The following is a 13,664-nucleotide window of genomic DNA, read 5'->3' on the forward strand; positions in this document are numbered from 1 at the left end:
TTTAGCCAATTTTTGAGCTTTGCAAAGGATTCTGGGTAACAGAACCTGGTCCGAGCCCCGCCAGTCACCCCTCCTTGGATTCCCCTAGGTCTCTAGTTTTCAGAAATGTACAGGTTTGGTAGGTTTCCCTAGGTGCCGGCTGAGCTAGAGGCCAAAATCTACAGGTAGGCACTTTGCTAAAAACAGGTCTGTTTTCTGTGATGTGTCCACGTTGCGCTTTGGGGCGTTTCCTGTCGCGGGCGCTAGGCCTACCCACACAAGTGAGGTATCATTTTTATCGGGAGACTTGGGGGAACATAGAATAGCAAAACAAGTGTTATTGCCCCTTGTCTTTCTCTACATTTTTCCCTTCCAAATGTAAGACAGTGTGTAAAAAAGACGTCTATTTGAGAAATGCCCTGTAATTCACATGCTAGTATGGGCACCCCGGAATTCAGAGATGTGCAAATAACCACTGCTTCTCAACACCTTATCTTGTGCCCATTTTGGAAATACAAAGGTTTTCTTGATAGCTATTTTTTACTCTTTATATTTCAGCAAATGAATTGCTGTATACCCGGCATAGAATGAAAACCCACTGCAGGGTGCAGGTCATTTATTGGCTCTGGGTACCTAGAGTTCTTGATGAACCTACAAGCCCTATATATCCCCGCAACCAGAAGAGTCCAGCAGACGTAACGGTATATTGCTTTCGAAAATCTGACATTGCAGGAAAAAGTTACAGAGTAAAACTTAGAGAAAAATTGATGTTTTTTTCACCTCAATTTCAATATTTTTCTTTTTCAGTTGCTATTTTCTGTAGGAAACCCTTGTAGGATCTACACAAATTACCCCTTGCTGAATTCAGAATTTTGTCTACTTTTCAGAAATGTTGCGGTTTATTGGATCCAGCGTTGGTTTCATGCCCATTTCTGTCACTGACTGGAAGGAGGCTGAAAGCACAAAAAATCGTAAAAATGGGGTATGTCCCAGTAAAATGCCAAAATTGGGTTGAAAAATTGGGTTTTCTGATTCAAGTCTGCCTGTTCCTGAAAGCTGGGAAGCTGGTGATTTTATCACCGCAAACCCTTTGTTGATGCCCTTTTCAGGGAAAAAACCACAAGCCTTCTTCTGCAGCCCATTTTTCAAAATTTTTTAAAAAAAATGAAATTTTCACTGTTTTTTGGCTAATTTCTTGGCCTCCTTCTGGGGAACCCACAAAGTCTGGGTACCTCTAGAATCCCTAGGATGTTGGAAAAAAAGGACGCAAATTTGGCATGGGTAGCTTATGTGAACAAAAAGTTATGAGGGCCTAAGCGCGAACTGCTCCAAATAGCCAAAAAAAGGCTCGGCACAGGAGGGGGAAAAGGCCTGGCAGCGAAGGGGTTAACCAATACAAAATAAACATAGCTGCCCAAAAAAAAGATACTATACTAATCCAATATACAAGAAAAGTACACAACAAGAAATGCCACATTCAGTCAATGCACCCCGAATCCTTGCAGCCACGTTGAGCATGGCGGTCGAGGACTCAAACTGTACCGTTCAAGTCCTTGTCTCAGAGGCACTGAGTTGATTGGTATGGAGCCAGGCACCTCCTGATCTGAATCTTGAACTGGCTCCAAATTCTGCATGTCCACACCCCTTGTAGTAGATGATTGAGAATTAGTAGCAGTCACCACCGGCCATGTGCACTGGCTCAAAATTCTGCATGTCCACACCCCATGTAGTCGATGATTGAGAATTAGTAGCAGTCACCACCGGATCCACTGTCAGGATGATCCATCCTCTCTCTTTCATCAGCTCCAGATCCCACTTTTTCCCTGAGCAGAAAGGTCTGGAATTGAAAATACAGAGGACATTAAACAACATTCACTCAGTACATGGCACTCATTTTGGTTGATAAGCTGGAAATTAAGCCATCAGTCTGGTGTCAAGAGTGTCAGGATGGCCGGGTGGTCTAAGGTGCTGTGCTCAGGTTGCAGTCTCCCTTGGAGACTTGGGTTCAAACCCCACTTCTGACAAGTGCCTTTTGCGAGGTGGATACATTTATGGACTTTTTTTTCCAAGCACCCTTATCAAAAACAATATCAACAGTTTCTGTAAATTATCGATAAGATCTATTGTCCGTTGCTTGCACTAATTGCTTGAAGTTGGCTAAATCGCAGTAAATCGGTAAAGCAGGAAATCACAGCATCTTCAACAAATCGTGATAGAGGGGCCGAGATAAAGGTTTCGACCCTACATATCAAAAGCGCAGCTGTCAATAGTTCAGCAGGTTCACAGTGCAGAAGGTTCAGTGGCACCAGGGTCCCCTGCGTCCCAATCACAGCTGGTTTTTAACTTCTGTATTCAGGGGATGGGAGGGGTGGGGGTGTTGCGTCGTGAACACACAGTGCCTGTTTTGCAGAGAAGTTTTAATAAATACACAAAGAATAATATGGAGTCTTTGGCCACGAGGAACACCTTCCCCTACCTTTTATTCTCTCCGATTCCACATCACCGCACCTACCATCCAACTCCAAAACTCGGGGGAGACTAACACTCCCTACCTCCCTTGGTGTGCATCATGGGCGTGCCCATGACGAACACAACATTTCTCCTTAACCAATACAAAACAAACATAGCTGCTCAAAAAAAAAGATACTATACTAATCCAGTATGCAAGAATAATACACAACAATAAATACCACATTCAGTCAATCCACCCCGAATCCTTGCAGCCGCGTTGAGCATGGCGGTCGAGGACTCAAACTGTACCGTTCAAGTCCTTGTCTCAGAGGCACTGAGTTGATTGGTATGGAGCCAGGCACCTCCTGATCTGAATCTTGAACTGGCTCCAAATTCTGCATGTCCACACCCCCTGTAGTAGATGATTGAGAATTAGTAGCAGTCACCACCGGCCATATGCACTGGCTCAAAATTCTGCAAGTCCACACCCCATGTAGTAGATGATTGAGAATTAGTAGCAGTCACCACAGGGTCCACTGTCAGGATGATCCATCCTCTCTGCTTCATCAGCTTCAGATCCCACTGTTTCCCTGAGCAGGAAGGTCTGGAATTGAAAATACAGAGGACATTAAATAACATTCACTCAGTACATGGCACTCATTTTGGTTTATAAGCTGGAAATTGAGCCATCAGTCTGGTGTCAAGAGTGTCAGGATAGCCGGGTGGTCTAAGGTGCTGCATTCAGGTCGCAGTCTCCCTTGGAGACGTGGGTTCAAACCCCACTTCTGACAAGTTTCATTTGCAAGGTGGATACATTTTTGGACTTTTTTTTTCCAAGCACCCTTATCAAAAACAATGTCAACAGTTTCTGTAAATTATCGATAAGATCTATTGTCCGTTGCTTGCACTAATTGCCTGAAGTTGGCTAAATCGCAGTAAATCGGTAAAGCAGGAAATCACAGCATCTTCAACAAATCATGAGAGGGGCCGAGATAAAGGTTTCGACCCTACATATCAAAAGCACAGCTGTCAATAGTTCAGCAGGTTCACAGTGCAGAAGGTTCAGTGGCACCAGGTTCCCCTGCATCCCAATCACAGCTGGTTTTTAACTTCTGTATTCAGGGCATGGGAGGGGTGTGTTCCATCGTGCACACACGGTGCCTGTTTCGCAGATAAGTTTTAATAAATACACAGAGAATAATATAGAGTCATTGGCCACGAGGAACACCTTCCCTGACCTTTTATTCTCTCGGTTCCACGTCACCGCGCCTACCATCCAACTCCAATACTCGGGGGGAGACTAACACTCCCTACCTCCCTTGGTGTGCATCATAGGCGTGCCCATGACGAACACAACATTTCTCCTTAACCTATACAAAACAAACATAGCTGCTCAAAAAAAAGATACTATACTAATCCAGTATACAAGAATGGTACACAACTAGAAATGCCACATTCAGTCAATCCACCCCGAATCCTTGCAGCTGCGTTGAGCATGGCGGTCGAGGACTCAAACTGTACCGTTCAAGTCCTTGTCTCAGAGGCACTGAGTTGATTGGTATGGAGCCAGGCACCTCCTGATCTGAATCGTGAACTGGCTCTAAATTCTGCAAGTCCACACCCCTTCTAGTAGATGATTGAGAATTAGTAGCAGTCACCACCCGCCATGCGCACTGGCTCAAACTTCTGCATGTCCACACCCCATGTAGTCGATGATTGAGAATTAGTAGCAGTCACCACCGGATTCACTGTCAGGATGATCCATCCTCTCTCCTTCATCAGCTTCAGATCCCACTGTTTCCCTGAGCAGGAAGGTCTGGAATTGAAAATACAGAGGACATTAAACAACATTTACTCAGTACATGGCACTCATTTTGGTTTATAAGCTGGAAATTGAGCCATCCGTACAGTGTCAGGATGGCCGAGTGGTCTAAGGCGCCTTGTTCAGATCGTAGTCTCCTTTGGAGGCGTGGGTTCGAATCCCACTTCTGACAAGTGTCTTTTGCGAGGTGGATACATTTTTGGACTTTTTTTTCCCAAGCACCCGTATCAAAAACAATGTCAACAGTTTCTGTAAATTATCGATAAGATCTATTGTCCGTTGCTTGCACTAATTTCCTGAAGTTGGCTAAATCGCAGTAAATTGGTAAAGCGGGAAATCACAGCATCTTCAACAAATCGTGATAGAGGGGCAGAGATAAAGGTTTCGACCCTACATATCAAGAGCGCAGCTGTCAATAGTTCAGCAGGTTCACAGTGCAGAAGGTTCAGTGGCACCAGGGTCCCCTGCATCCCAATCACAGCTGGTTTTTAACTTCTGTATTCAGGGCATGGGAGGAGTGTGTTTCATCGTGCACTCACGCTGCCTGTTTCGCAGATAAGTTTAAATAAATACACAGAGAATAATATAGAGTCATTGGCCACGAGGAACACCTTCCCTGACCTTTAATTCTCTCCGGTTCCACGTCACCGCGCCTACCATCCAACTCCAAAACTCGGGGGAGACTAACACTCCCTACCTCCCTTGGTGTGCATCATATGCGTGCCCATGACGAACACAACATTTCTCCTTAACCAATACAAAACAAACATAGCTGCTAAAAAAAAATATACTATACTAATCCAGTATACAAGAATGGTACACAACAAGAAATGCCACATTCAGTCAATCCACCCCGAATCCTTGCAGCCGCGTTGAGCATGGGGGTCGAGGACTCAAACTGTACCGTTCAAGTCCTTGTCTCAGAGGCACTGAGTTGATTGGTATGGAGCCAGGCACCTCCTGATCTGAATCTTGAACTGGCTCCAAATTCTGCATGTACACACCCCCTGTAGTAGATGATTGAGAATTAGTAGCAGTCACCACCGGCCATGTGCACTGGCTCAAAATTCAGCATGTCCACACCCCATGTAGTAGATGATTGAGAATTAGTAGCAGTGACCACCGGCCATGTGCACTGGCTCAAAAGTCAGCATGTCCACACCCCATGTAGTAGATGATTGAGAATTAGTAGCAGTCACCACCGGATCCACTGTCAGGATGATCCATCCTCTCTCCTTCATCAGCTTCAGATCCCACTGTTTCCATGAGCAGTAAGGTCTGTAATTGAAAATACAGAGGACATTAAACAACATTCACTCAGTACATGGCACTCATTTTGGTTTATATGCTGGAAATTGAGCCATCAGTGCAGGGTCAAGAGTGTTAGGATGTCCGAGTGGTCTAAGGCGCTGCGTTCAGGTTGCAGTCTCCTTTGGAGGCGTGGGTTCGAATCCCACTTCTGACAAGTGTCTTTTGCGAGGTGGATACATTTTTGAACTTTTTTTTTCCAAGCACCCGTATCAAAAACAATGTCAACAGTTTCTGTAAATTATCGATAAGATCTATTGTCCGTTGCTTGCACTAATTTCCTGAAGTTGGCTAAATCGCAGTAAATCGGTAAAGCTGGAAATCACAGCATCTTCAACAAATCGTGATAGAGGGGCAGAGATAAAGGTTTCGACCCTACATATCAAGAGCGCAGCTGTCAATAGTTCAGCAGGTTCACAGTGCAGAAGGTTCAGTGGCACCAGGGTCCCCTGCGTCCCAATCACAGCTGGTTTTTAACTTCTGTATTCAGGGCATGGGAGGGGTGTGTTGCGTCGTGCACACACAGTGCCTGTTTTGCAGATAACTTTTAATAAATACACAAAGAATAATATGGAGTCTTTGGCCACGAGGAACACCTTCCCCTACCTTTTATTCTCTCCGGTTCCACGTCACCGCGCCTACCATCCAACTCTAAAGCTCGGGGGAGACTAACACTCCCTACCTCCCTTGGTGTGCATCATAGGCGTGCCCATGACGAACACAACATTTCTCCTTAACCAATACAAAACAAACATAGCTGCTCAAAAAAAAGATACTATACTAAACCAGTATACAAGAATAGTACGCAACAAGAAATGCCACATTCAGTCAATCCACCCCGAATCCTTGCAGCCGCGTTGAGCATGGCGGTCGAGGACTCAAACTGTACCGTTCAAGTCCTTGTCTCAGAGGCACTGAGTTGATTGGTATGGAGCCAGGCACCTCCTGATCTGAATCTTGAACTGGCTCCAAATTCTGCATGTCCACACCCCCTGTGGTAAATGATTGAGAATTAGTAGCAGTCACCACCGTCCATGTGCACTGGCTCAAAATTCAGCATGTCCACACCCCATGTAGTAGATGATTGAGAATTAGTAGCAGTCACCACCGGATCCACTGTCAGGATGATCCATCCTCTCTCCTTCATCAGCTTCAGATCCCACTGTTTCCCTGAGCAGGAAGGTCTGGAATTGAAAATACAGACGACATTAAATAACATTCACTCAGTACATGGCACTCATTTTGGTTTATAAGCTGAAAATTGAGCCATCCGTCTGGTGTCAAGAGTGTCACGATGGCCAGGTGGTCTAAGGTGCGGGGTTCAGGTCGCAGTCTCCCTTGGAGACATGGGTTCAAACCCCACTCCTGACAAGTGTCTTTTGCGAGGTGGATACATTTTTGGACTTTTTTTTTCCAAGCACCCTTATCAAAAACAATGTCAACAGTTTCTGTAAATTATCAATAAGATCTATTGTCCGTTGCTTGCACTAATTGCCTGAAGTTGGCTAAATCGCAGTAAATCGGTAAAGCAGGAAATCACAGCATCTTCAACAAATCGTGATAGAGGGGCCGAGATAAAGGTTTCGACCCTACATATCAAAAGCACAGCTGTCAATAGTTCAGCAGGTTCACAGTGCAGAAGGTTCAGTGGCACCAGGTTCCCCTGCATCCCAATCACAGCTGGTTTTTAACTTCTGTATTCAGGGCATGGGAGGGGTGTGTTGCATCGTGCACACACAGTGCCTGTTTCGCAGATAAGTTTTAATAAATACACAGAGAATAATATAGAGTCATTGGCCACGAGGAACACCTTCCCTGACCTTTTATTCTCTCCGGTTCAACGTCACCGCGCCTACCATCCAACTCCAAAACTCGGGGGAGACTAACACTCCCTACCTCCCTTGGTGTGCATCATAGGCGTGCCCATGACGAACACAACATTTCTCCTTAACGAATACAAAACAAACATAGCTGCTCAAAAAAAAGATACTATACTAATCCAGTATACAAGAATGGTACACAACAAGAAATGCCACATTCAGTCAATCCACCCCGAATCCTTGCAGCCGCGTTGAGCATGGCGGTCGAGGACTCAAACTGTACCGTTCAAGTCCTTGTCTCAGAGGCACTGAGTTGATTGGTATGGAGCCAGGCACCTCCTGATCTAAATCGTGAACTGGCTCCAAATTCTGCAAGTCCACACCCCTTGTAGTAGATGATTGAGAATTAGTAGCAGTCACCACCCGCCATGCGCACTGGCTCAAACTTCTGCATGTCCACACCCCATGTAGTCGATGATTGAGAATTAGTAGCAGTCACCACCGGATTCACTGTCAGGATGATCCATCCTCTCTCCTTCATCAGCTTCAGATCCCTCTGTTTCCCTGAGCAGGAAGGTCTGGAATTGAAAATACAGAGGACATTAAACAACATTCACTCAGTACATGGCACTCATTTTGGTTTATACGCTTGAAATTGAGCCATGAGCGAGGTGTGAAGAGTGTCAGGATGGCCGAGTGGTCTAAGGTGCTGCGTTCAGGTTGCAGTCTCCCTTGGAGGCGTGGGTTAAAATCCCACTTCTGACAAGTGTATTTTGCGAGGTGTATACATTTTTGGACTTTTTTTTCCCAAGCACCGTATCAAAAACAATGTCAACAGTTTCTGTAAATTATCGATAAGATCTATTTTCCGTTGCTTGCACTAATTGCCTGAAGTTGGCTAAATCGCAGTAAATCGGTAAAGCAGGAAATCACAGCATCTTCAACAAATCGTGATAGAGGGGCCGAGATAAAGGTTTCGACCCTACATATCAAAAGCGCAGCTGTCAATAGTTCAGCAGGTTCACAGTGCAGAAGGTTCAGTGGCACCAGGGTCCCCTGCGTCACAATCACAGCTGGTTTTTAACTTCTGTATTCAGGGGATGGGAGGGGTGGGGGTGTTGCGTCGTGCACACACAGTGCCTGTTTTGCAGAGAAGTTTTAATAAATACACAAAGAATAATATGGAGTCTTTGGCCACGAGGAACACCTTCCCCTACCTTTTATTCTCTCCGATTCCACATCACCGCACCAAACATCCAACTCCAAAATTCGGGGGAGACTAACACTCCCTACCTCCCTTGGTGTGCATCATGGGCGTGCCCATGACGAACACAACATTTCTCCTTAACCAATACAAAACAAACATAGCTGCTCAAAAAAAAGATACTATACTAATCCAGTATACAAGAATAGTACACAACAATAAATACCACAGTCAGTCAATCCCCCCCGAATCCTTGCAGCCGCGTTGAGCATGGTGGTCGAGGACTCAAACTGTAACGTTCAAGTCCTTTTCTCAGAGGCACTGAGTTGATTGGTATGGAGCCAGGCACCTCCTGATCTGAATCTTGAACTGGCTCCAAAATTCTGCAAGTCCACACCCCATGTAGTACATGATTGAGAATTAGTAGCAGTCACCACAGGGTCCACTGTCAGGATGATCCATCCTCTCTCCTTCATCAGCTTCAGATCCCACTGTTTCCCTGAGCAGGAAGGTCTGGAATTGAAAATACAGAGGACATTAAATAACATTCACTCAGTTCATGGCACTCATTTTGGTTTATAAGCTGGAAATTGAGCCATCAGTCTGGTGTCAAGAGTGTCAGGATGGCCGGGTGGTCTAAGGTGCTGCATTCAGGTCGCAGTCTCCCTTGGAGACGTGGGTTCAACCCCACTTGTGACAAGTGTCTTTTGCGAGGTGGATACATTTTTGGACTTTTTTTTCCAAGCACCCTTATCAAAAACAATGTCAACAGTTTCTGTAAATTATCGATAAGATCTATTGTCCGTTGCTTGCACTAATTGCCTGAAGTTGGCTAAATCGCAGTAAATCGGTAAAGCAGGAAATCACAGCATCTTTAACAAATCGTGATAGAGGGGCAGAGATAAAGGTTTCGACCCTACATATCAAAAGCACAGCTGTCAATAGTTCAGCAGGGTCACAGTGCAGAAGGTTCAGTGGCACCAGGGTCCCCTGCGTCCCAATCACAGCTGGTTGTTAACTTCTGTATTCAGGGCATGGGAGGGGTGTGTTGCATCGTGCACACACAGTGCCTGTTTCACAGATAAGTTTTAATAAATACTCAGAGAATAATATAGAGTCATTGGCCACGAGGAACACCTTCTCTGACCTTTTATTCTCTCCGGTTCCACGTCACTGCGCCTACCATCCAACTCCAAAACTTGGGGGAGACTAACACTCCCTACCTCCCTTGGTGTGCATCATAGGCGTGCCCATGACGAACACAACATTTCTCCTTAACCAATACAAAACAAACATAGCTGCTCAAAAAAAAGATACTATACTAAACCAGTATACAAGAATAGTACACAACAAGAAATGCCACATTCAGTCAATCCACCCCGAATCCTTGCAGCCGCGTTGAGCATGGCGGTCGAGGACTCAAACTGTACCGTTCAAGTCCTTGTCTCAGAGGCACTGAGTTGATTGGTATGGAGCCAGGCACCTCCTGATCTGAATCTTGAACTGGCTCCAAATTCTGCATGTCCACACCCCCTGTAGTAGATGATTGAGAATTAGTAGCAGTCACCACCGGCCATGTGCACTGGCTCAAAATTCAGCATGTCCACACCCCATGTAGTAGATGATTGAGAATTAGTAGCAGTCACCACCGGATCCACTGTCAGGATGATCCATCCTCTCTCCTTCATCAGCTTCAGATCCCACTGTTTCCCTGAGCAGTAAGATCTGGAATTGAAAATACAGAGGACATTAAACAACATTCACTCAGTACATGGCACTCATTTTGGTCTATAAGCTGGAAATTGAGCCATCAGTGCAGTGTCAAGAGTGTCAGGATGGCCAAGTGGTCTAAGGTGCTGCGTTCAGGTCGCAGTCTCCTTTGGAGGCGTGGGTTCGAATCCCACTTCTGACAAGGGTATTTTGCGAGGTGGATACATTTTTGGACTTTTTTTTTCTCCAAGCACCCGTATCAAAAACAATGTCAACAGTTTCTGTAAATTATCGATAAGATCTATTGTCCGTTGCTTGCACTAATTTCCTGAAGTTGGCTAAATCGCAGTAAATCGGTAAAGCGGTAAATCACAGCATCTTCAACAAATCGTGATAGAGGGGCAGAGATAAAGGTTTCGACCCTACATATCAAGAGCGCAGCTGTCAATAGTTCAGCAGGTTCACAGTGCAGAAGGTTCAGTGGCACCAGGGTCCCCTGCGTCCCAATCACAGCTAGTTTTTAACTTCTGTATTCAGGGCATGGGAGGGGTGTGTTGCGTCGTGCACACACAGTGCCTGTTTTGCAGATAAGTTTTAATAAATACACAAAGAATAATATGGAGTCTTTGGCCACGAGGAACACCTTCCCCTACCTTTTATTCTCTCCGGTTCCACGTCACCGCGCCTACCATCCAACTCCAAAACTCGGGGGAGACTAACACTCCCTACCTCCCTTGGTGTGCATCATAGGCGTGCCCATGACGAACACAACATTTCTCCTTAACCAATACAAAACAAACATAGCTGCTCAAAAAAAAGATACTATATTAATCCAGTATACAAGAATAGTACATAACAAGAAATGCCACATTCAGTCAATCCACCCCGAATCCTTGCAGCCGCGTTGAGCATGGCGGTGAAGGACTCAAACTGTACCGTTCAAGTCCTTCTCTCAGAGGCACTGAGTTGATTGGTATGGAGCCAGGCAACTCCTGATCTGAATCTTGAACTGGCTCCAAATTCTGCATGTCCACACCCCTTGTAGTAGATGATTGAGAATTAGTAGCAGTCACCACCGGCCATGTGCACTGGCTCAAACTTCTGCATGTCCACACCCCATGTAGTCGATGATTGAGAATTAGTAGCAGTCACCACCGGATTCACTGTCAGGATGATCCATCCTCTCTCCTTCATTAGCTTCAGATCCCACTGTTTCCCTGAGCAGGAAGGTCTGGAATTGAAAATACAGAGGACATTAAACAACATTCACTCAGTACATGGCACTCATTTTGGTTTATGCACTCGAAATTGAGCCATGAGAGAGGTGTGAAGAGTGTCTGGATGGCCGAGTGGTCTAAAGTGCTGCGTTCAGATCACAGTCTGCGTGGGTTCAAATCCCACTTCTGACAAGTGTATTTTGCGAGGTGGATACATTTTTGGACTTTTTTTTCCCAAGCACCGTATCAAAAACAATGTCAACAGTTTCTGTAAATTATCGATAAGACCTATTTTCCGTTGCTTGCACTAATTGCCTGAAGTTGGCTAAATCGCAGTAAATCGGTAAAGCAGGAAATCACAGCATCTTCAACAAATCGTGATAGAGGGGCCGAGATAAAGGTTTCGACCCTACATATCAAAAGCGCAGCTGTCAATAGTTCAGCAGGTTCACAGTGCAGAAGATTCAGTGGCACCAGGGTCCCCTGCGTCACAATCACAGCTGGTTTTTAACTTCTGTATTCAGGGGATGGGAGGGGTGGGGGTGTTGCGTCGTGCACACACAGTGCCTGTTTTGTAGAGAAGTTTTAATAAATACACAAGGAATAATATGGAGTCTTTGGCCACGAGGAACACCTTCCCCTACCTTTTATTCTCTCCGATTCCACATCACCGCACCTACTATCCAACTCCAAAACTTGGGGGAGACTAACACTCCCTACCTCCCTTGGTGTGCATCATGGGCGTGCCCATGACAAACACAACATTTCTCCTTAACCAATACAAAACAAACATAGCTGCTCAAAAAAAAGATACTATACTAATCCAGTATACAAGAATAGTACACAACAATAAATACCACATTCAGTCAATCCAACCCGAATCCTTGCAGCCGCGTTGAGCATGGCGGTCGAGGACTCAAACTGTACCGTTCAAGTCCTTGTCTCAGAGGCACTGAGTTGATTGGTATGGAGCCAGGCACCTCCTGATCTGAATCTTGAACTGGCTCCAAATTCTGCATGTCCACACCCCTTGTAGTAGATGATTGAGAATTAGTAGCAGTCACCACCGGCCATGTGCACTGGCTCAAACTTCTGCATGTCCACACCCCATGTAGTCGATGATTGAGAATTAGTAGCAGTCACCACCGGATTCACTGTCAGGATGATCCATCCTATCTCCTTCATCAGCTTCAGATCCCACTGTTTCCCTGAGCAGGAAGGTCTGGAATTGAAAATACAGAGGACATTTAACAACATTCACTCAGTACATTGCACTCATTTTGGTTTATAAGCTGGAAATTGAGCCATCAGTGCAGTGTCAAGAGTGTCAGGATGGCTGAGTGGTCTAAGGCGCTGCGTTCAGGTCGCAGTCTCCTTTGGAGGCATGGGTTTGAATCCCACTTCTGACAAGTGTCTTTTGAGAGGTGGATACATTTTTGGACTTTTTTTTTCCAAGCTCCCGTATCAAAAACAATGTCAACAGTTTCTGTAAATTATCGATAAGATCTATTGTCCGTTGCTTGCACTAATTTCCTGAAGTTGGCTAAATCGCAGTAAATCGGTAAAGCGGGAAATCACAGCATCTTCAACAAATCGTGATAGAGGGGCAGAGATAAAGGTTTCGACCCTACATATCAAGAGCGCAGCTGTCAATAGTTCAGCAGGTTCACAGTGCAGAAGGTCCAGTGGCACCAGGGTCCCCTGCGTCCCAATCACAGCTGGTTTTTAACTTCTGTATTCAGGGCATGGGAGGGGTGTGTTGCATCGTGCACACACGGTGCCTGTTTCGCAGATAAGTTTTAATAAATACACAGAGAATAATATAGAGTCATTGGCCACGAGGAACACCTTCCCTGACCTTTTATTCTCTCCGGTTCCACGTCACCGCGCCTACCATCCAACTCCAAAACTCGGGGGAGACTAACACTCCCTACCTTCCTTGGTGTGCATCATAGGCGTGCCCATGACGAACACAAGATTTCTCCTTAACCAATACAAAACAAACATAGCTGCTCAAAAAAAAGATACTATACTAATCCAGTATACAAGAATAGTACACAACAAGAAATGCCACATTCAGTCAATCCACCCCGAATCCTTGCAGCCGCGTTGAGCATGGCGGTCGAGGACTCAAACTGTACGGTTCAAGTCCT

General features: G+C 45.4%; 1 non-coding gene across 1 annotated transcript; it reads left to right on the plus strand.

Moving 5' to 3' along the window:
- Window positions 1-10,413: 10,413 nt before the first annotated feature.
- Window positions 10,414-10,496, plus strand: TRNAL-CAG (transfer RNA leucine (anticodon CAG)). The gene has a single exon. It is a non-coding gene; the product is annotated as a tRNA-Leu (tRNA).
- The last annotated feature ends 3,168 nt before the right edge of the window (window positions 10,497-13,664 follow it).

The sequence above is a fragment of the Pleurodeles waltl genome, unplaced genomic scaffold (assembly GCF_031143425.1).
Source record: "Pleurodeles waltl isolate 20211129_DDA unplaced genomic scaffold, aPleWal1.hap1.20221129 scaffold_39, whole genome shotgun sequence".
Lineage (NCBI taxonomy): Eukaryota > Metazoa > Chordata > Amphibia > Caudata > Salamandridae > Pleurodeles > Pleurodeles waltl.